Consider the following 20,683-nt stretch of genomic DNA (forward strand, 5'->3'; position numbering starts at 1 on the left):
GGTCTGGAGCAGGCAAGTTGGCGGGGCACCAGCAGGTTGAGGAATTACATTTTAAGGCAGGCGAAAGGAGCACAGGGTGGCGTAGCGTAGACAGGTCCTTCCAGGGAGGCGTGGCCATTCTTGGTCTCTAGGCACCTGTACCAGGCTAGCTTGTGTATAGCATCACCAGATGACGGCCTCCCTTTAATTAAATGATTTGTGTATTGTGCTTAAACCCCAAAGACGTTCCCTAGATCATCTACCTAACGGGGACCTTCTCTTGTGTCAAAATGAAGGAAAATTCGGAGGACAGCATTGATACCTGTGGCAGTCCCACAAACCTTTCAAGCTTTGCTGATAGGTCAACCCTCCATGGTATGAGCCACATCTTCACCTACGGGCCCATGTCACTTCGTCGTTTTCTATGGGCCCTCTTCTTCTTGGGGTCACTGGGTCTTCTTCTGGTGGTCTGCATAGAGCGCGTCACCTATTACTTTTCCTACCCCCATTTCACAAAGTTGGACGAAGTGGGAGCGACCAATCTGACCTTCCCTGCCATCACCCTGTGCAACCTGAATGAGTTCCGCTTTTCCCGTATCACACGCAATGACATGTACCATGTGGGCGAGCTGCTGGCACTACTCAATGACCGCTATGAGATCAGCAGCCCCGGCCTAGCTGAGCCAGACGTTCTAGCAGCCCTTCAGGACAAGGCGAACTTCAAGAACTTTAAGGCTAAGCCCTTCAGCATGACAGACTTCTACAACCGGACAAGCCATGACATCGACATGACATTCTCCCCTGCCTTCCGCGGGAGCTTTACCTACGAAGCCCTGTAATTTTAGACTTTTTTTTGTTTTGTCTTGTGCTCGTTCTACTTATTTTAATAAAACTTACCTCACCCTTGCAGGGACCTCTCCCTTGGCTCGTGGCCCCCGGCGCAGCCGAGGTCGACGCTGCAGCGGGTCAGGCTTCCCCGCTCGCCGCCATCAGCGAGCCGCTCCCCGAGCCACGCCCACTTGGATTAGGCCACGCCCACTCTTGGTTTAAAGCTAGGAGCTGATTACTAGCTCGCCTTATCGGATTCTCCCCTGCCTTCCGCGGGAGCTTTACCTCCGAAGCCCTGTAATTTTAGACTTTTTTTTGTTTTGTCTTGTGCTCATTCTACTTATTTTAATAAAACTTTCCTCACCCTTGCAGGGACCTCTCCCTTGCCTCGTGGCCCCCCGCGCAGCCGAGGTCGGCGCTGCAGCGGGTCAGGCTTCCCCGCTCGCTGCCATCAGCGAGCCGCTCCCAGAGCCACGCCCACTTGGATTAGGCCACGCCCACTCTTGGTTTAAAGCTAGGAGCTGATTACTAGCTCGCCTTATCGGATTCTCCCCTGCCTTCCGCGGGAGCTTTACCTACGAAGCCCTGTAATTTTAGACTTTTTTTTGTTTTGTCTTGTGCTCATTCTACTTATTTTAATAAAACTTACCTCACCCTTGCAGGGACCTCTCCCTTGCCTCGTGGCCCCCCGCGCAGCCGAGGTCGACGCTGCAGCGGGTCAGGCTTCCCCGCTCGCCGCCATCAGCGAGCCGCTCCCCGAGCCACGCCCACTTGGATTAGGCCACGCCCACTCTTGGTTTAAACCTAGGAGCTGATTACTAGCTCGCCTTATCGGATTCTCCCCTGCCTTCCGCGGGAGCTTTATCTACGAAGCCCTGTAATTTTAGACTTTTTTTTGTTTTGTCTTGTGCTCATTCTACTTATTTTAATAAAACTTATCTCACCCTTGCAGGGACCTCTCCCTTGCCTCGTGGCCCCCCGCACAGCCGAGGTCGACGCTGCAGCGGGTCAGGCTTCCCCGCTCGCCGCCATCAGCGAGCCGCTCCCCGAGCCACGCCCACTTGGATTAGGCCACGCCCACTCTTGGTTTAAAGCTAGGAGCTGATTACTAGCTCGCCTTATCGGATTCTCCCCTGCCTTCCACGGGAGCTTTACCTACGAAGCCCTGTAATTTTAGACTTTTTTTTGTTTTGTCTTGTGCTCATTCTACTTATTTTAATAAAACTTACCTCACCCTTGCAGGGACCTCTCCCTTGCCTCGTGGCCCCCCGTGCAGCCGAGGTCGACGCTGCAGCGGGTCAGGCTTCCCCGCTTGCCGCCATCAGCGAGCCGCTCCCCGAGCCACGCCCACTTGGATTAGGCCACGCCCACTCTTGGTTTAAAGCTAGGAGCTGATTACTAGCTCGCCTTATCGGATTCTCCCCTGCCTTCCGCGGGAGCTTTACCTACGAAGCCCTGTAATTTTAGACTTTTTTTTGTTTTGTCTTGTGCTCATTCTACTTATTTTAATAAAACTTACCTCACCCTTGCAGGGACCTCTCCCTTGCCTCGTGGCCCCCCGCGCAGCCGAGGTCGACGCTGCAGCGGGTCAGGCTTCCCCGCTCGCCGCCATCAGCGAGCCGCTCCCCGAGCCACGCCCACTTGGATTAGGCCACGCCCACTCTTGGTTTAAAGCTAGGAGCTGATTACTAGCTCGCCTTATCGGATTCTCCCCTGCCTTCCGCGGGAGCTTTACCTACGAAGCCCTGTAATTTTAGACTTTTTTTTGTTTTGTCTTGTGCTCATTCTACTTATTTTAATAAAACTTACCTCACCCTTGCAGGGACCTCTCCCTTGCCTCGTGGCCCCCCGCGCAGCCGAGGTCGACGCCGCAGCGGGTCAGGCTTCCCCGCTCGCCGCCATCAGCGAGCCGCTCCCCGAGCCACGCCCACTTGGATTAGGCCACGCCCACTCTTGGTTTAAAGCTAGGAGCTGATTACTAGCTCGCCTTATCGGATTCTCCCCTGCCTTCCGCGGGAGCTTTACCTACGAAGCCCTGTAATTTTAGACTTTTTTGTTTTGTCTTGTGCTCATTCTACTTATTTTAATAAAACTTACCTCACCCTTGCAGGGACCTCTCCCTTGCCTCGTGGCCCCCCGCGCAGCCGAGGTCGACGCTGCAGCGGGTCAGGCTTCCCCGCTCGCCGCCATCAGCGAGCCGCTCCCCGAGCCACGCCCACTTGGATTAGGCCACGCCCTGATCGGTACTTTAAATCATGTGTCTCCCCCGTACGCGCAGCGGACGTGCGCAGCGGGCGCGCCGAAGGCGCGCCTAAGGCAAGCCCGTCTGCGCCCGTCTGCGCCCGTCCGCGACCGGCCGGGACCAGGGGCCATAGACCCTGCCCAACCTCTGTCATACACACCTGCTCAACTATCTGCACTCATGGTCCCCAGCCCGCTATCTCCTTCACTGGTGCAACGTCTCGACACACTTGGTGTTCTCGCGTCCCACCCTCCCTGTCCACACTCCCCTCCTCACCTTCCCACCTCCCTCCTTCCTGCTTCCTTGGTAGTATCTCCCTCCCAATCTTCACCATCTGCAGCCTCTGCTCTTCTGCTTAATACTCGGTCGGCAGTTAAGCACCAAATCGAGCTTTTTAATCTCTTAAGTTCGGATTCTCCTGATTATTTATTCCTTACCGAAACCTGGTTTTCCACAGACTCACTTCCTGATCTCCTGGCTATTCTCCCCGACACTTATTATGTTTTTCGCGCGGACCGCCCGGCTGGAAAAGCCGGTGGTGGTGTGGCAATGATCCTTCGTTCCACGCTCAAATTCCAGCTTCTCGACCACCCACCTATACCCAACGTGGATTTCCTTGTAGCTCGGTCCATCAACCTTACAGATCCCATCACTTTTGTTCTCATGTATCGTCCTCCCCTGCCCATGTCTCAGTTTGTCCCCTCACTACAGGACCTTTTGGCCACCTTGGCGGTTATTAACTCGTCAGTTGTCCTACTTGGGGATTTTAAATATTGGCCTGATGATCCCAGAGAACGTTCTGCATCTAAAGACTTCTCTGCTACTCTTCAGTCGTTAAATTTCATTTCTCACGTCACTGCCCCCACCCACGTTAAAGGCCATATCCTGGACCAAATTTGGTCATTGCGTCGCCAAATTTCTCCTCCTTCCATTCTTCCGTGCATTTGGTCGGATCATTTTATTATTTCTTTTAGTATTTTTTCTGCTTCTTCTGCTAAGCCCCCTCTTTCCAAGAACGTGTTAGCCCGTAGTTGGAACCAGACGGACCTCATTCTTCTCTCCTCTTCCCTGGCCTCCTCAGCGCCTTATTTGACGGATCTCTCTCTCGAATCTCAAGCTGACGCCATCAGCATTTGGCTCTCTTCCTCCTGCGATATGGTCGCCCCCTTAAGAAAGTCAAATCTGTTCGGCCACATGATGCACATAGATGGTTCACGAGTGAACTTAAAGATCTTAAACTTAGTCTCAGGCGCTCGGAGCGCCACTGGAGGCGAAAATATTGTCCCCTACTCCGCATTAAATACAAACTTCTGCTTAACAGCTATAAGAAAGCAATCTTGTCGGCCAAAACAAACTATTTTACAGAGAAAGTTGCTCTCTCTGTAAACAAACCCCGTGAGATTTTTTCCCTTGTTAAGCAGCTTGCCACCTCCGATCGCACGAACACCAGCTTCGCCCCTTCCCAATCATTCTGTCTTGCTCTCAACAACTATTTCATCGACAAGATTGCCACTATTAAAGCCAATATCCCCGCAGCCCCTCAACTTCTAGCCACCTTCCCCCTCCCACCGCCGCCATCTTTGCTGGATCACTTCCCTCCTATCTCTACCTAAAGATTTCTTCTCTTACTTGCTAAAGTCAAGTCCGGCTCTCCGGCCGACTGTGCCCCGGCCCGGATCCTTAAAACCCTTTTCACCAGTTGTCCTGCACCCCCTCTTACTCTGCTCAATTCCTCGCTGGTTTCCGGGTCTGTTCCTTCTTCTTTTAAAACCGCCATAGTTCTCCCCATTATTAAAAAACCTGGTCTGGATCCCTCTTCCCCCCCTAATTTCAGGCCCATCTCCCTCCTCTCCTTCCCTACTTGGGGAAGATCTTGGAAAGCCACGTAACATCTTGCCTGTTCTCACATATTGAGGAACATTGCCTCTTGGCCTCCCATCAGGCGGGCTTTCGCCCGGGCCACTCCACTGAGACCGTGGTCACCGCTGTTTTGGATGAGCTCAAGGGAAAAGCAGACTCTAATCTTCCCCAAGCCCTGGTGCTCCTCGACCTGTCGGCTGCGTTTGACACGGTCGACCATGCCATTCTTCTCGACCGTGTCAGCGCAGCCGGCATCAGGGGAGTGGCACTCTCCTGGTTAGCATCCTTCCTTCAAGGCAGGTCTCAGGCCGTTCATCTTGCCGGATTCTCCGCCCCCCCCGCCCTCTCGTGTGTGGAGTCCCCCAAGGTTCCTCTCTTTCTCCTCTCCAATCTCTATATCTATCCTCTTATACTTTCTCTCCGCGAGCAGGGGGTCTCCGTGTACAATTACGCGGATGACCTCCAGCTCATCTTCGACCTTTCTACTTCTGATTCTTCTCTTTTTCTTAGTTCTACCCTAATCTTTATCTCGGAATGGATGACCAAGAAGCATCTTAAGTTGAATCCGGATAAGACGGAGCTTGTCCTCACAGGCGGTCCCACTAATCCCTGGTCCCCGACTCATTGGCCCCTTTCCTTTGGTCCCCCCCCCCCTACCAATTCCCTCCATCCGCACCCTGGGCATCAAGATCAGCAATGACCTTTCCATGCATGCCCAAGTCAGCGCCGTTGTTTCATCTTGTTTTTTTATCCCTCCGTCTCATCCGAAAAATCTCCCGGTTCTTTTCCACGAACGCCCTCAAATCCATTGTCATGGCCCTCATCACCTCCCGCCTTGATTACGGGAATGGCCTTTATGTGGGCATTCTGGCCTTTTGAAACACGACGGTTACAGGCCATTCAAAACCAGGCAGCCCGTCTCATTTTTCACCTCCCCAAATCCTCTCACATTACGCCTGTACTTAAGTCCCTTCACTGGCTCCCTGTGCACTTCAGATCATTTTTTAAACTGGCCTGCTTAGCCTTCCTGGCTTATACCCACTCTGCTCCCCTCTTTATTGTCTCTTTAATCACTCCCTATACCCCGGCTCGCACCCTTCGCTCTTCATCCCTCTCTCTTCTCCAAGTACCCCGTTTCCGTAAATCCAGAACTGGTGGCACCCGTTTTTCGGTTTTGGCCCCCCAGTTCTGGAACAGCCTTCCTTTGTCCATTCGGTCTATCCCCACTTATCCCTCTTTTCGTAAAGCCCTAAAAACCCTCCTTTTCTCCCAGGCCTTCCCCTGTTAGCCCCCTTGGATGCTTTGTAGAATCCGGTTCCCACCCCCAGTGCCAGGAAGCCGCTTGGCCACAGTGCGCTTTAGCAAGTCTTTTTTTCATTTCATTTCATCGAAGACATGCTGATGGACTGCACCTTTCGCGGTGACTATTGCTATGGACAGAACTTCAGTGGTGAGTTGGCACAACTGGCTGTGCAACAATCTCACTCTCATCCCCATCACCATGAGTTATCTTCTTAACAGTGTATATCAGGGGCTGCGGGCACCAAATTCATCATCTCAGTCAGACATCATCTCAAGCATCAATGCCTTCCATATGGCTTTGTTTACTGACTCCAATTTTGCTTCAAGGATTAGTACTGGTACTTCTCAGCATGAGCTCTATATATTTGATGTTGCAGAATTGATATTTTCATTTCTAAATCTGTTCATTGAGTTTTTCATAGATGATAACATAACCTTAAAGTCTACCAGCCAATTGGAAAAATAAAACTGCGAATATATACATGTCATCTGTGAACATATAAAATAAAACACTGGGATGAAAAATCAGTAGAATAAACCATTGTACGATGAGCAGATAGTTATCAGAACATATGAACATGGCTGCTAGGCTATAAGTTATTTATGGATCCGACAGTAACTCATTGGGGTGGCAGACCAGCTGTATTTTGCCTGGGACAGTGCGATTCTCAGTGGGACTGCTTTACTTTTAATGGAACTGTATCAGTACATCCCAGCAAGTTGACTCTGTTGGTGTGGGTGGCACTAATAATTCCCATCTCTGCCGCAATGCTTAACGGTGAGGCTGACAATACTTATGTGCTGAGCTCTTATGCGTCTAACGGCATAGCATCAGCAAAAGCTGCTGTCATTTTTTGAGATAGCATTCGCACTTAACAGCTGTGCTGCAGTACACACATGTGACTGCACCAAGTTGTCAGCAAAACTGCTATACTCTCTCTGGGACACAACTGCCACCTGACCACACAAGCTGCAATAAACACAATTGGACATTACTAGCCCTCCACAGCAGGCCTGATTTATGTCTTTGAAGAGCTGTGCTGGCTTTTCTGTGTAGGAAGATTTACTGCAAAAGGCAACCCACTCTACTTTTTGGTAGTTTCAATCACTGATCTTGAATACTAGAACAAGGGTGCACTGGGAGTGGAAATCTCCCAGTCATTTAGTATGAAATGGAACCTCAAGTTTAACGATGTGGGCTGGTGCCTTACACCATGTGGCCCACGAGCAATCATATCACTGTCTTGTACTGGCTGAGAACTAACACCTACTCACGGCTCAGTAATCGAACATGTTCTTGGTCATCAGGACCTCACACCTGGGAGGGCAGTTTTATAAACACGCCTGAGGTCTGGGTGGAGGTGGGAGCTCAGTCAGATGCACAATTGCCACTTACTGGGTGGGTGAGGAAGGAAATCGGGGGTTGGGGGTGTCCTCCAGCTCTCTTTTAGGTAGTGCTCCCCCTTACAGATGTAAAACACCAAGCTTAAAATCATTAGTTTCCTGGTGTGGGATCGAGTGCAGGCCGTACAGACCCTCAACCATTTCACCTAACCCTGACCCTGCTTCACTGCTCACTTCACTAGGCCGAAGTGAGGAGACTCTTTACAAAGTCACCGGAGAATAAAAAGGGGTCCCAGGTGGAGGTAAAAATATATACACTTGTACATTGTATTCAAAGTTTGGATTGCTTATGGGGACACCCTTGCTCACACACACAAGTCTGACACTTAAACAACAGACCAGGAATGAATACCTGCTCCGGTGCAGGTCAGCTCCAATTAAAGTGCTGGTTGTATAACAATGGGTGGATGTGTATTGGATGCATGACAATACTCTCAGACTCAGACCTAACCACTGTCTCACAAGGTAAGTGTAGGTAAGCAGAGGGTTGAAGTAACTGTAGTGGAAATTCTGGAACCAAGAGCTGTTGCGAGTACAGGGCACTTGTCTTCTGGCTGGTGTTTAGATTGTTCAGCTAAGACTATGCCCAGAGTTGATTTCTGCGTGTGATTTTCTTTCCTGCATGCATTTACATTCTTTGGCATTGGGTTGCTTTACAGGACCGCCAGTTACATTACAGAAGATCACATTAATTTTTATTGAGGCATAGGGAGATTTAGGTTCTGATTCAGATCTGACAGATGGGTTACTCTGTCACAACAGTGACGGATATCCCTTCCTCTGAAATATAAATCCTATTATATCCTATAGGATTTATATTTAGCGGACGGATATCCATCACCGTTGTGATGGAGTAATCCGTCTGCTGAGATCTAAATCAGGCGCTACGTGATTTGCCCAGAATCAAGTATGTTGAGCCGACACTGAGACTCAAACCTGGTTTCCCACATTTTATGTTATATGGATTTGTAAAGCATGGCTAATCACCTGCGAGGGTATCCAGGCAATGTTCACCCATATAGCAAGGCCACCAGAGAAGCGTTCCATTTTAGATGGTGATGCAAGGATATTATAGCACTCAATCCCATCAAGACAAATGCTGGATGAAAATTGCCGCCTTCTACTGACCTGCAATCCTGTCCGGACCCTTGGGTGTTGCTGAGTCCCGTGGGGGCTGCTGCGAGTAGTGGATTCCTGTAGACGACTCCTCGCCGCACCCGCTCAGCGGGTGCCGCGTCGTGCTGCTTGGAGGCAGTGCTGCAGCTGAGGGGCTGATTGGGTGAGGCGGCTTGCCACAGGGAAGGAACATCGCGCAGCAGGGACTCACTCTCCCAAGAGTCCCTGCTCGGCCGTGATCACCTGGCCTGCGCACCTGTGAGCCCCGCCCCCGGACCGGCAAACCACTGAAAAGGGCTGCCGACCTCGGAGTACTTGGGACGCTGGAGGAAAATTGCCGCCTTCTACTGACCTGCAATCTAGTCCGGACCCTTGGGTGTTGCTGAGACCCGTGGGGGCTGCTGCGAGTAGTGGATTGCTGTAGACGACTCCTCGCCGCACCCACTCCGCGGGTGCCGCGTCGTGCTGCTTGGAGGCAGTGCTGCAGCTGAGGGGCTGATTGGGTGAGGCGGCTTGCCACAGGGAAGGAACATCGCGCAGCAGGGACTCACTCTCCCAAGAGTCCCTGCTCGGCCGTGATCACCTGGCCTGCGCACCTGTGAGCCCCGCCCCCAGACCGCCATATCTCCTATTTGTTGAGTCTACACATCGCTAAGCGGGACGCGCCGGGAGAAGCCCTGGACAAGGGCGGGCCGTCTACGGCCGTCCAAGGCAGGACGAGGCTGGGCTGAGCCCTCCCTCTTTAGCTGTATTTTACCAAATATCATAAATGCCCATTAAGGACTGACAACCGTCTAGGTATTGTGTATTGACTTGTATAAACTAGCTACCGTGAGTTATGGCGGACCAACCGCCTAAGGGGGGGTAAGGCGTCAGCTAAACCCAGCGTAGGAAGTATTATGGGGACACTTGATAATTATATAACACGGGTTTCGGTAGCAGTGGACCAACAACTTCATGCTGTCGAGAAAAGATTGTCCACAGAGTTTTTCTCTAAGCGGTCTTCCTTGGGCCCTATTCAGCTTTGCACCACTCCTGAGAATCGCATTAGTCAACGGCTCAGTGATTTAGGCCTTCCCGATACAAGTATTGAATTAGATTCCCTGGCCATTATATTAGAGGGTAATACTTCTAGTAATCCTGCAGTATTACATATAGAGAACCCCGATCAGTCGGGTAACTTTATAAATACCTCATCACCTACTACTACACCGGTTTGTGCTATGAATAATCCATCACCAACACGTAGCAGGACAGTAGGGAAAAGGAAAAGGAGTAGTGGTGGGCCTATATGTAAGAGACCCAAGACTCTAAATACAACTAAAACAAGAGCAAAACCTATAGGTAAGGGGAACCACACAAAGACTGTAAAACATCACAACTAGCACCAACGGCAAAACATACTCCTGCGGATCATGGGGATGGGGTATTATTGGGTCAGGTAGAGCATTTGATTAGATCTCTCATACTCCCTGTTATGGAAAGACTAAGAGTAGTTACAGTTAGCCTAGATAAACTAGAAGTAGAGGTTAAGGAGAATTCTAGATTATTGCTCTCATTGACAGGTGAAACTGGGAAGGGGACTGGAAAAGAAATTAACACCCCTACACGCCTAATTAGTAGCGGTGCACAAGGAAATGCTATACCTAAACCCTTAAGGGAAAAAAAGATAGATTTGGTCCCAGAGGCAATTAGTGAAATGAATAATTTAGCCATCATTGAAATAAACAACTCAGCTAGTAGCGACCCTCTCCCTGTGAGTAAAGGGAGTAATATGGGGCTCTTGTGTCCAAACCAGGGGTCTAGCACTGTGACATCGAGCCACCCTCCGGTGCAGCAGAATCATGTAAAAACGGGTTTGGATACAGGTATCCAGAGCAGACTTGACCTACCTCCCCAAAGTGCTCCCTTGGTGGTGATTTTGGCTATTGTCCCCCCTCTTCGTGATGGCCAACAAGAGGACTACCAGCAACTAAAGTTTAAGGTAACACACTGGCTTGCAAAGAACTTGATAGATGGGGTGAGGGCAGGCCGGAACATACTAATGGCCAGAAGAGTGGCATGGGTGGGCCGCTCATCTAAGAATAGAGAGGGTGACTGCATAGTCATAAACTTTGATAATCCAATCTCGGTTAGAAGGATCCTATGAGCATCAGAGCAAGTCCCAATCGGAGGGGGGAAGGATATCGAAATTCTACCGCTTGAGTACTTCTATAGATCTGGTGTACCAAATAGATATGTTTCAATAACCCTTCCGAGGAGGAACTTCAACAGAGTACACCTTGAGATGGGGCAGAGGAGGTGGGATTCAAACCAAATGTTACCAAGAAGTCCCTGGCCGGTGGCAGATGCTGAGGGCTGGGGTCTAAGCCAATGTAGAAACATCTATAATGTCCAACCAGGGCCCAATTTTTTCCATGACAACAGATTTAATGTTCTGTCGGGGCTCAATGACTGTGATTGACTTGGATTGGAGCAGCTTGCCCGTAATATCGACCATGATTCTACCACCCAATATGATAGTATTTGCAGGGGGGAGGCTAAGATGGTTGTGGAGATTGGCTCTGCAGGCAGCATAGGTCCAACTTCAGCCACAGGCGTGCCAGCTCCCCTGTTAGCTCTAGACATGGAAGCCTCTATCATAGGTGAGGAAGGAGCAGGTAGTTTAATGTCATGGAACATTGCGGGTTTGCGCCATAAACAGGAGTCGCAGGATTGGGTTAGTTTTGTCACTGGTTTCGATATATGCCTATTCCAGGAGACATGGTTGTGTGAATCGTTGTTCCTTCAGGGCTATTTGAACTACTCTATACCTGCTGCCAAGGGCCCCAAGGGTAGACCAATGGGAGGCCTGACGATCTGGATCCGGCAAAGTCTGGGTTACAACATAAGAGTTATAGAGACTGGGAGCAAGGATATTCAACTTCTAAGCATGGATCTAGGTCCGCTTGGGTGCATTGACTTATATAATGTATATGCCAGGGGTTGCAAGGGTGGAAAGTCAGAAGTTTTAGCTTCTTTGGCGGTTCTCCTAGAGGCACATTCCCTGGCTAACAACATCATAATTGCAGGTGACTTTAACCGCACCTTCGAACCGCTAGACATAGGCGAAGATCGTATGGGGTCTGAGGAGGATAGGCATTGGGGTGTTCCTCCACTTGATCTGGACCCAGTAAAACGCTGGTCTACCGACGCCATTTCCCTAAATGCCATTTGTCTAGAGAGGGGCCTCTGTGCGTTGAATGGGAGAACCAAGAGTGATAGGAAGGGGGTTTGTACCTTTGACAATGGTAGGAGCAAAAGTAGAATAGACTATGTTATATGCAGTTTGGAAATGTGGAAGCAGGTTAATGACATGAAGGTCATGCATAGGTTGGAAAGTGACCACAACCCATTGTGCATCTGTCATAGATGGTGGGCCTTGCCCAATGCGAATGCTCGCATAGAGTGGAGTGGTCTCCCTTTACCGGCTCTTTCCAATAATACACGCCGATTAAAATGGCCTTGTGTACTGGCTAACCAGGATTCTATGGATAGTATAAATATGGAGGTGGATAGAGCAATAGTGGCCTTGGAGCGGGTTGCTAATATTAACCAGGGGTTGCAGGAAGTGACAATGATCCATGAAAATCTTTTTGCAACTATCAAGTCTCATTTTCAGAGGGTAGTTAGGAATTCCAGTAGGGCTCAAGTTAGAACTGCGAAGTGGTACAATGCAAAGTGCAGGGAGACAAGGCTCGCTCTGGGCATTGCTATCAAGGCCAGGGAGCTGGCGGCAATTCGCGTTGCCAGAAGGAAATATAAAGATTGCATAGCATCAGCAAAAAAGGAGTGGGACGAGATGCACTGGAAAGAGCTACTGGAAGCATGCGGCTCTAAGGACTCCAGGCTCTTTTGGAGTATTGTTAAATGGGGAAGGGGTGGCGAGCCAGATTCCCCGGATAACAATGTCCAGGAAGAGGACTGGGTTAAATATTTTAAACCTCAATATGCGGAACCTAAGCCTGGCAGGGAGATGGATGGGTTTAAGGCTGTCTATCCCAAAGAAGAATTTTTTAATTTGAAGGAGGTGCTGTTGGCGCTAAGTGTAGTGTCCTCGGGCAGAGCTCCCGGTATGGATGGGGTTCCGTCAGACCTTTTTATCAATGATAGAGATAGATGGGGCAGATACATCCTTCTCCTTGCTAAAGCAGTTGCTCAAGGTGCACCGGTACCGCTTAGCTGGAGGGGTGCAATTATTATTCCCATATTTAAGAAGGGAGATAGGGGATCGCCTTGTAATTATAGGCCAATTAGCCTGATAGCAACCACCCAAAAGGTCGTGGGAAGGATGGTGGTAAATAGGCTTATGGAATGGGTTGATGAGCATAATGCTCTATCGCCCTTCCAAGCAGGGTTCCGGAGGGCTACCAGCACGATGGACCAGGTGTTCCGATTCACTTTGGTGCGGTGGAAGACTGTGGTACTGGGCGGTGGCAGCCTGTATGCTGCATTTGTAGATTTGCGGGCTGCCTTCGACCTGGTGCCTAGGTCCAAGTTGTGGTTCGAACTTAGGAGCCTGGGTTTGCCCGATGACTTGTTGACCATGGCCATGCGGTTGCATGAGGTGAATTTCGCCAGAATTCAGTGGGGCAAGCAGGGTGAGACTACGGATGATTTTCCAGTGGAACGGGTGTGAGACAAGGGTGTGCGATGGCCCCTTTGCTTTTTTCATTGTTCATTAGTGGGGTAGTAGCAGGAATGCTATCCGCTAATGTGGACTCACCCTCGTTGGCGGGCATCAAGATTCCGATCTTGATGTTCGCCGATGACACACTGATTCTGACAAAGACTCCTAGTGGTCTGCAAAGCGCCCTATGTATTTTTGACAACTTCTGTAAAAATAATGGCTTGGAAGTCAATGTAGCAAAGACGAAACTTATGTTTTTTAACCCTCATCATAGTGTTAGAGCCAAGCTGTATTTAAACCAAAGACCCTTAGACACAGTTAGAGCCTTTACCTATCTTGGCATATATATAACTGAAGATCTAAGATGGGCTCAGCACATTGATCTGGCTGTTCTCAAGCATAGGCAAGTAACTGGAGTCATTGGGCTTGAGCACAGAAAATCCCAGTCAAAACCTATCGCACCAGCTTTACGGGTGTATGAAGCAAAAGCGCTGGGGTACGCACTGTACGGTGCAGAACTGTGGGGATTCGGTAACCTTAATTCAATGCAGATATCAGAGAACAAGTTTTTTAGGACATTAGTAGGCCTCCCCAAAAGCACACCCTTACTCCCCCTTAGATTCTATTTGGGAAGGAAGGCAGTAGGTGACTTAGTCAGGTTGTGCCCGATCTTATACTGGAGGCGGCTTTGGACTACGCCAGAACTGAAGCACTATGTAGCGGGCTTTGTAGCAGTGATCAATGCTGATGTCTTTCATAAGATCCAATGGCTGAGTAAGCTTAGAACATTGCTATGCGTGCTTGGGCTGAAGCCGTTATGGGATACCCCTACAGAAACATCCTTCCCAAGCAAACAAGCAATTAAGGAGTTGTATTGGGCCTATGTGCATGAGCAGGCATGGAGAAAATCGGACGCTGATTCTATGACGGGTCGTTTCCTGGAAGTCAAGCCCTTCCCTACGCTAGAACTGTTCTGTGACACTATAACTAAGCCAAGGGACAGGAAACTTTTCTTTCAATTGAGGATTGGTGCCCTCCCTTTACGATCATTAACAGGGAGGTGGAGGGGCTTGTCCAACACTTCCTGCCCTGCCTGTGGTGAAATAAAGGAATCTATTGGGCACTTCTTATTTTCCTGTAAAGCCTTTGCGGCCCCTTGGCGCTTTTGGCTAGCACCTGCCTGTAAAAACTTAGGCACTCCCAGCAGCTCTGTAGCTATGGAAATTATTTGCACTAGCTCCTGTCTCCAACTAAGTATAGCTACAGCTAAATTCTTGGGGTGGGCATGGTCCATTAGACAGCGTTCCATCTTTTAGGTTATATTTAATTACTAGACTTTTAGAATTGTTTTTTACCAATTTATTGGGTATTGTGTTTTTATCTATTTCTTTTGTATTCTTAACTGTTTGTATATTTCATGAGGTATGAATTTAATAATGTTTTAAATTATTTATGTATGTACATGCTTTTATGAGAATTCTCGAATAAAGCCTCTTGAACTGCGAACTGCTGACATATGCCACTAGTAGCCCAGGTTTCCTGAAACATTAAAATGTTTTATTGCCTGATTAGTTGTAACAAGTCAGTTAATATTATCCTTGATTGTAGGCTGGCCACATGCCAACTAAGTATTTTCAAAACCTGTTTATCACGTGCTAGAGCACCTTACACATCCAAGTGATCATCCATCAGAGGCTCACACGGTGAGTATCAGGGTGACAGATCAGCCCCATCAGCTATTAATGGCCTCAGTCAATCCAAGTCCTCAAGGTTGGTCAGCACCGCAAATGTATTCTATTCTGCAAAGGGGGATAAACCTAACATGACTCCTCCTAAGAATCATTTATAAAAATAACCTAGGGGGAGTGACCACATTTTAGTATATCTGCAATCAGAAATCTCTTGATGTTTCAGTATGGCGCTTACTAGGGATGGTCTACGAAAATGTATTACAATACAAATCCCCAGCAATGTTTTTAGCTAATCCGCCAACCCAGCCCACTCTTCGCACCTTGATGATTTTGTTCATGTTCATGATATCAAACTGTTTGTTATTACATAGCCTATTGGCACATTTGTTACGCAGCTCTCCCCAAGATTAGTTATGATGTTCCTTAAGTGGGAGCACTCCTGCCAACATTAAGACATAAGGACAGGCCCCTGGGGGCAAGTTCAGCACATCCTTATTCATTTTAGAATGGATACCATTTGGGGAGCGATGAATAACACCAACACTCTCGCCAGGGAAATCAGGTACAGGTTTAGATAAAGATTTAAATTTAGAATTATGTAGTATAGTCGAGCCATTCCGTGCTAATATGGGGTGGCCTCCACTACTTGTGGAGTTGTGTATACCGTGGTGTTTGGGAGCTGCCAATCAATCGGCTGTGTACAGCTGTTAAAGTGTAGTGCCATTCTTTGGAAGGAGGTACCCTGCGGGCAATATCCCCCATTAGTTGGGCTGCGTAGAGCTGAGCCACTGGTCAGTCAATCAATCAGGGTTTTTTAAAGTGCACTACTCACCCAAGGCACTTGGGTGTGGGGGTGTTTGAGCAGCTCCGTGGTCATACGAAGAGCTAGGTCTTGAGATCCTTTCTGAATAGGTGCAGTGTAGGGCTTCTTCTGCTGTGGAGGAGGAGTTCGTTCCAGGTCTTGGCCGTGATGTAGGAGAAGGGATCTGCCACCCGCTCTGGCCCTCTGGATGCAGGTGACCGTGGCTAGGGCTAGGTCTGCAGAGCGGAGGTTTCTCTTGGGGGCCTGGAAGGAGATTCTTTTGTTGAGGTATTGGAGTCCGGTATTATGGAGGGCTTTGTAGACGAATGTGAGCAGTTTGAAGGTTATTTTTTTTTCGACAGGGAGCCAGTGTCGGTCTCAGAGGTGTTGGGTGATGTGGTCATTTCGTGGGATGTCGAGGCCGAGTCTGGCTGTGGCGTTCTGGATGGTCTGGTGTTTGCGGAGGAGTGTTTTGTTGATTGTGGCTTAGAGGGTGTTTCCGTAGTCCAGTCTGCTGGGTGACGGTCTTCCTGGAGTCCGGGGGATCGATTTGAAGGTCTTGCAGAGTATGCAGAGGGTGTCGAAGCATGTGTAGGACACCACATTGATCTGGCTGTTCATGGTAAGTGAAGAGTATGATGCAGAGGTTGCATGCATGGTCAGGATGGGAGGGTTTCCAAGGTCAGGAGCCCACCAGGTGTTGTCCCATGCAGAGAGGGTGAATCCGAGGATGAGGACTTCTGTTTTCTCCAAGTTGAGCTTCAGGCAGCTGCTGCTCATTCATAATGCAAAGTCCGTCATCCCTTTCTGGGAACTGTGCCTGGTTATGTTGAGTTCCTTGGTGAGGGAGAGGAGAAGCTGAGTGTTGTTGACGTATGGGACTATGATGAGTCTGTGTTTTCTGACAATGGGTGCGAAGGGGGCCATGTGATCAAGTGATCACTGCCCCCACCAATAACTCAGATATCCATAGCCGCTGCATGATTGCAAAACCTACCCATAAGAACCTCTAAATGTTTTAAGCATTCCAGCAAGGGTTTGAGTTTCCCATCTATTATATCATTAACCATGGAGCATAATGAATTAAAGGGGGGCAATTCTATATTAGGTATGATTTCAGTCTGGGAATAAGAAGATCGCGTAACATCAGTCTTTGGGGTTGAACCAAGGGTTGTGATACAGCCTATGCCTGTAACCAAGAGGTTAGGTCACTACGAAGTGCACCAGAGCACAGGGGCTGCTTCATTTTGGTGCAAAGGGGCTTTCCCAGCAGTCTTTAACGTTTCACAGCCACAGGCACAGCGGGGACGGGAACAATCCGTTGGTTCATGGAAGGGCCGCACCCAGAGCCATCAATATTGCCTATGGAAAGTTCAGGATTAGCCGCAGTATGCAAAGGATCACCATGTCTGCTGCCAAAAAAGGCATAGGGTCACTACCAGGTGAAGCTTGTATCGCCCCACATTCCAAGGACAGTCTGAGCTCTCTTAGTTCAATTTTGTTAGTGACAATGCCGACCACCCTCAGCATACTGTAAATAGAGACAGAGGGGCGCGTAGCATAGCAGCTATAAATCCTGTGTGTCTCCCCATAATTGATTAGTTAGAGGAGCAAAAGTTCTTACCTCTGGTTGTGGCTAACCCAATTGAAAGAGGGGGGCCAGCCCAGTCTCATCTGGCAGCGGACGGGTGCAGACAGGCCCACTCTTGCCCCGCTCTTCACCCAGGCCACGCCCAGGCGCGACCCTCACATCGGGATGCCCTATATTGATTTAAGGCGCTCCTGTGCCTGGGATTTAAGTCACCGCCGGGTCATCCATGCTGGGAAAGCTGAGAGCTGTGGTCTCCTCCTGCTCCTCTCACGGGCGAACTGGCAGCGAAAAGGCAAGGTTCTGTTTATTCATGGTGAGGTTGGTGTCTAGGAAGATCCTGAGGTTCTTAGCATGCTCAGTAGGGATCCAGAATTGGCAGCTTTGTCCATAACACCATATCCTCTCATGCCTATTGAGTCAAATCTACTCGAAAGAGCTGTTCCTTTCCCGGATGTCACAACACAAATAGCACTGTTACAGTAGAATTAATGTCTTAATGATGCACCCTAGTGTGCGTCCTTGCCACAGGCACTGAAGTTGTTTATGAACATCCAGGCGCTACCTGGTTATGAAGATCCTCCTCCGTATTGAGCCAGTTTTTCGAAGGCAGGTCCCTCGATGCTGCACTTGTGGCAGAATTCTCATCAAGAGGACTACAAATGTAGCGAATCTTACAGCTATGATTTAAGGCATATAAAATATAGGTGCTAAAGCAGGCAGGCATATTCAGAGTATATATTGAGGAATTAGTGACAAAGCAGGTCAGTCCTGAAGATGGCACAGGAGATGGTCTCAGTAGGCACACTGGTTCCCTTGCCTTGATAGTTCTCCTCTTCACTGTTCTTAGCAAAGAGGTGTAGGCAAGTGTTTTCTTGGAGACAACGGAACCTGGTGCTCATCGCATAGGCCCAGGGCTTGGTACAATTCTGGTCCTTTGGGTTCCCCCTGGAAATATGGAGCACCCAGTTGCAACTCAGGACATTCCTAGGTTTTCAATGCACTTGGTCCAATTTGTGTGCCAGTGAGGGCATTCACGCCAAATCTGGAGGGCCATTGGAAAGGATGTATTTTTAATTTCATCTCACATGGATCCATCTGTCTTAGAGCATGTAAGCGTTTCTGGGAAGAGGGAAAAGCCTGTCCGATTGTCATGTATTACCATCCACAATCCCAGTGAGAGAAGATTATGGTAGGTGGCAAAGGAGCATAGAGTAAGGTGTGAAACGCCATGTCCTTCCTTTGTTAAATGAGGGCATTGCATTTCTATGAGGGGGGCTTTAAAGAAGAGCCAAACACTGGCTCTGTCTGCATCATACCATAAAAATAGCAGCCACTGGATTTGGTTGAAATGTAGGGAAGAAAAGAGAAACCCTTCTAGATAACTCAGCTTTGGACCTGACTGATTACAAAGTGTATGCTGTATCCTCTCAACAGGGATAGCAGGTGCCTTGTGAAGACACCCCACATCTGTTAGTGCACAGGCATATTTGGACACCAAAGGCTTGCTGTACAGATGGATAACGCAGAGCACGAGAGGTGACTGCATACGCTTACAGTGACTGCCCATAACTAGAAGTGAAGGCGAAGAGAGCATACCGCCACAGATAGGAGTACAGATATATATAAGAGACCCATGGTCTGGTTGTACAAGTGTAAAGGGTTGGATCCAAGGCTACACATGAGTGTTAGGTAGTGTAGACCGAAGGCCTGGCAGTGCACAGGTTAGGACTGGGATTCCAGATTCATAGCGTGAGTATAGGTATATACTGAAGACCACCTCATCAAAATGAATAGATTTGCTTGCAGTTCAAACCCTTTAAAAGGCATTAGACAATGTTACTCTATGAAATAGTCACACTTTCTCAAACTGCCCTCCAGAACATCTCAGGCGCAACAAATACTCATGAGCGTCTACTTAACTTGAAAGCTTAATTAAACATGCCCCAAGCAGGTGTTTATAGAATATTATAGAATGTGAGGGATTTGAGGTTTATGATGCGAGAACTGCTTTAACTGTGTATTGACGTTAAAGGATGAGGGTGGGGACTTTGGCCTGAAGCTCTCCTTGATAAGTTGTACCAGGCAATTTATTTGTTGCAGGTTGTCTGAGAAGACTCTCTGCTCCGAGGCAGCCATTAAAGGTATTTATGGCAGGCTGCATGCTATAATTCCCTATTCATACACAGTACTGTCTAATCTTGTAAATTCAGTCATGATTTTACTAGGACGTCTGCTAATGTGTCCAAGGACGCATAAAAACAAGTGGCATTTACGAAGGTCCACGATCTTTGATCATCAGTTACGATTTGTGTGAACAAGAAGTGTAAATGTCTGTCCGCACACAACACTCTCCATTTGGTAGGGATAAGAGCAGTCTCTGGAGTGTCAGGATGCTGCCAAAGGAGGAGCGGGCACACGCCATGACGAGCACCTCGAGAGGAACAGGGGAGCAGATTCAGTTAGGATCCATGCTGTACTTCAGAGCAGGGCTACCAATGTTGTAGGTGCAAGGACAGCTTATGTGTGGTTAAAGCAGCAGAAGTGTGCTTCTTCTTTGCGGAAGCTCAGGAACTAATGGACTTCATGGAAGAGTGGGACTCTTCTGGCACTTCACCCACTAGATCCAGTGGTTTATGGTGACCACTATGTGACCGCGCTCTATCATTCTTTAGGGCAAACCGATGTATTGTGGTGAAGGTATAAGGGCCGACAACCTCCCTTGACCGTAACATCCGTAATGATCTGACTCATTTATGTGGTTGGGCATCAGGACATTTTCCTACCCAACATAACCATACACTACCAAACACACCTATACGGAGAGAATCGGAAGGAAGGACATGAGCTCCAAACCGCTATATTGTTATTTGTCTACAAGACTCCATCATTTTTGCCACTTATTCATACCTTGCACCTTTTACCTGTCTATGCTAATTGTCTTTATTTTGTTTGTTTGTCTTGCTGTTATGCTTCTCATTCTTTTATGTATCGCTATGCTCCTTTTGTCTCTTCGTCCTTTAGTCTATCTGTACTGCTGCTGGCTCTGTGTTTCTTTGGATTGTATATGCTAATCAATCAATCAGTGACTACTCACCCGTAAGGGTCTCAAGGCACTGGAAGGGGGGGGGGGGCAGGCTCCATTCCATCATGGAGGGGGTCTGTTGAAGAGCCAGGTTTTGAGGATTCTCGCAATGATGGG

This window comes from Lissotriton helveticus, chromosome 10, assembly GCF_964261635.1.
Source record: "Lissotriton helveticus chromosome 10, aLisHel1.1, whole genome shotgun sequence".
NCBI classification, from domain to species: domain Eukaryota; kingdom Metazoa; phylum Chordata; class Amphibia; order Caudata; family Salamandridae; genus Lissotriton; species Lissotriton helveticus.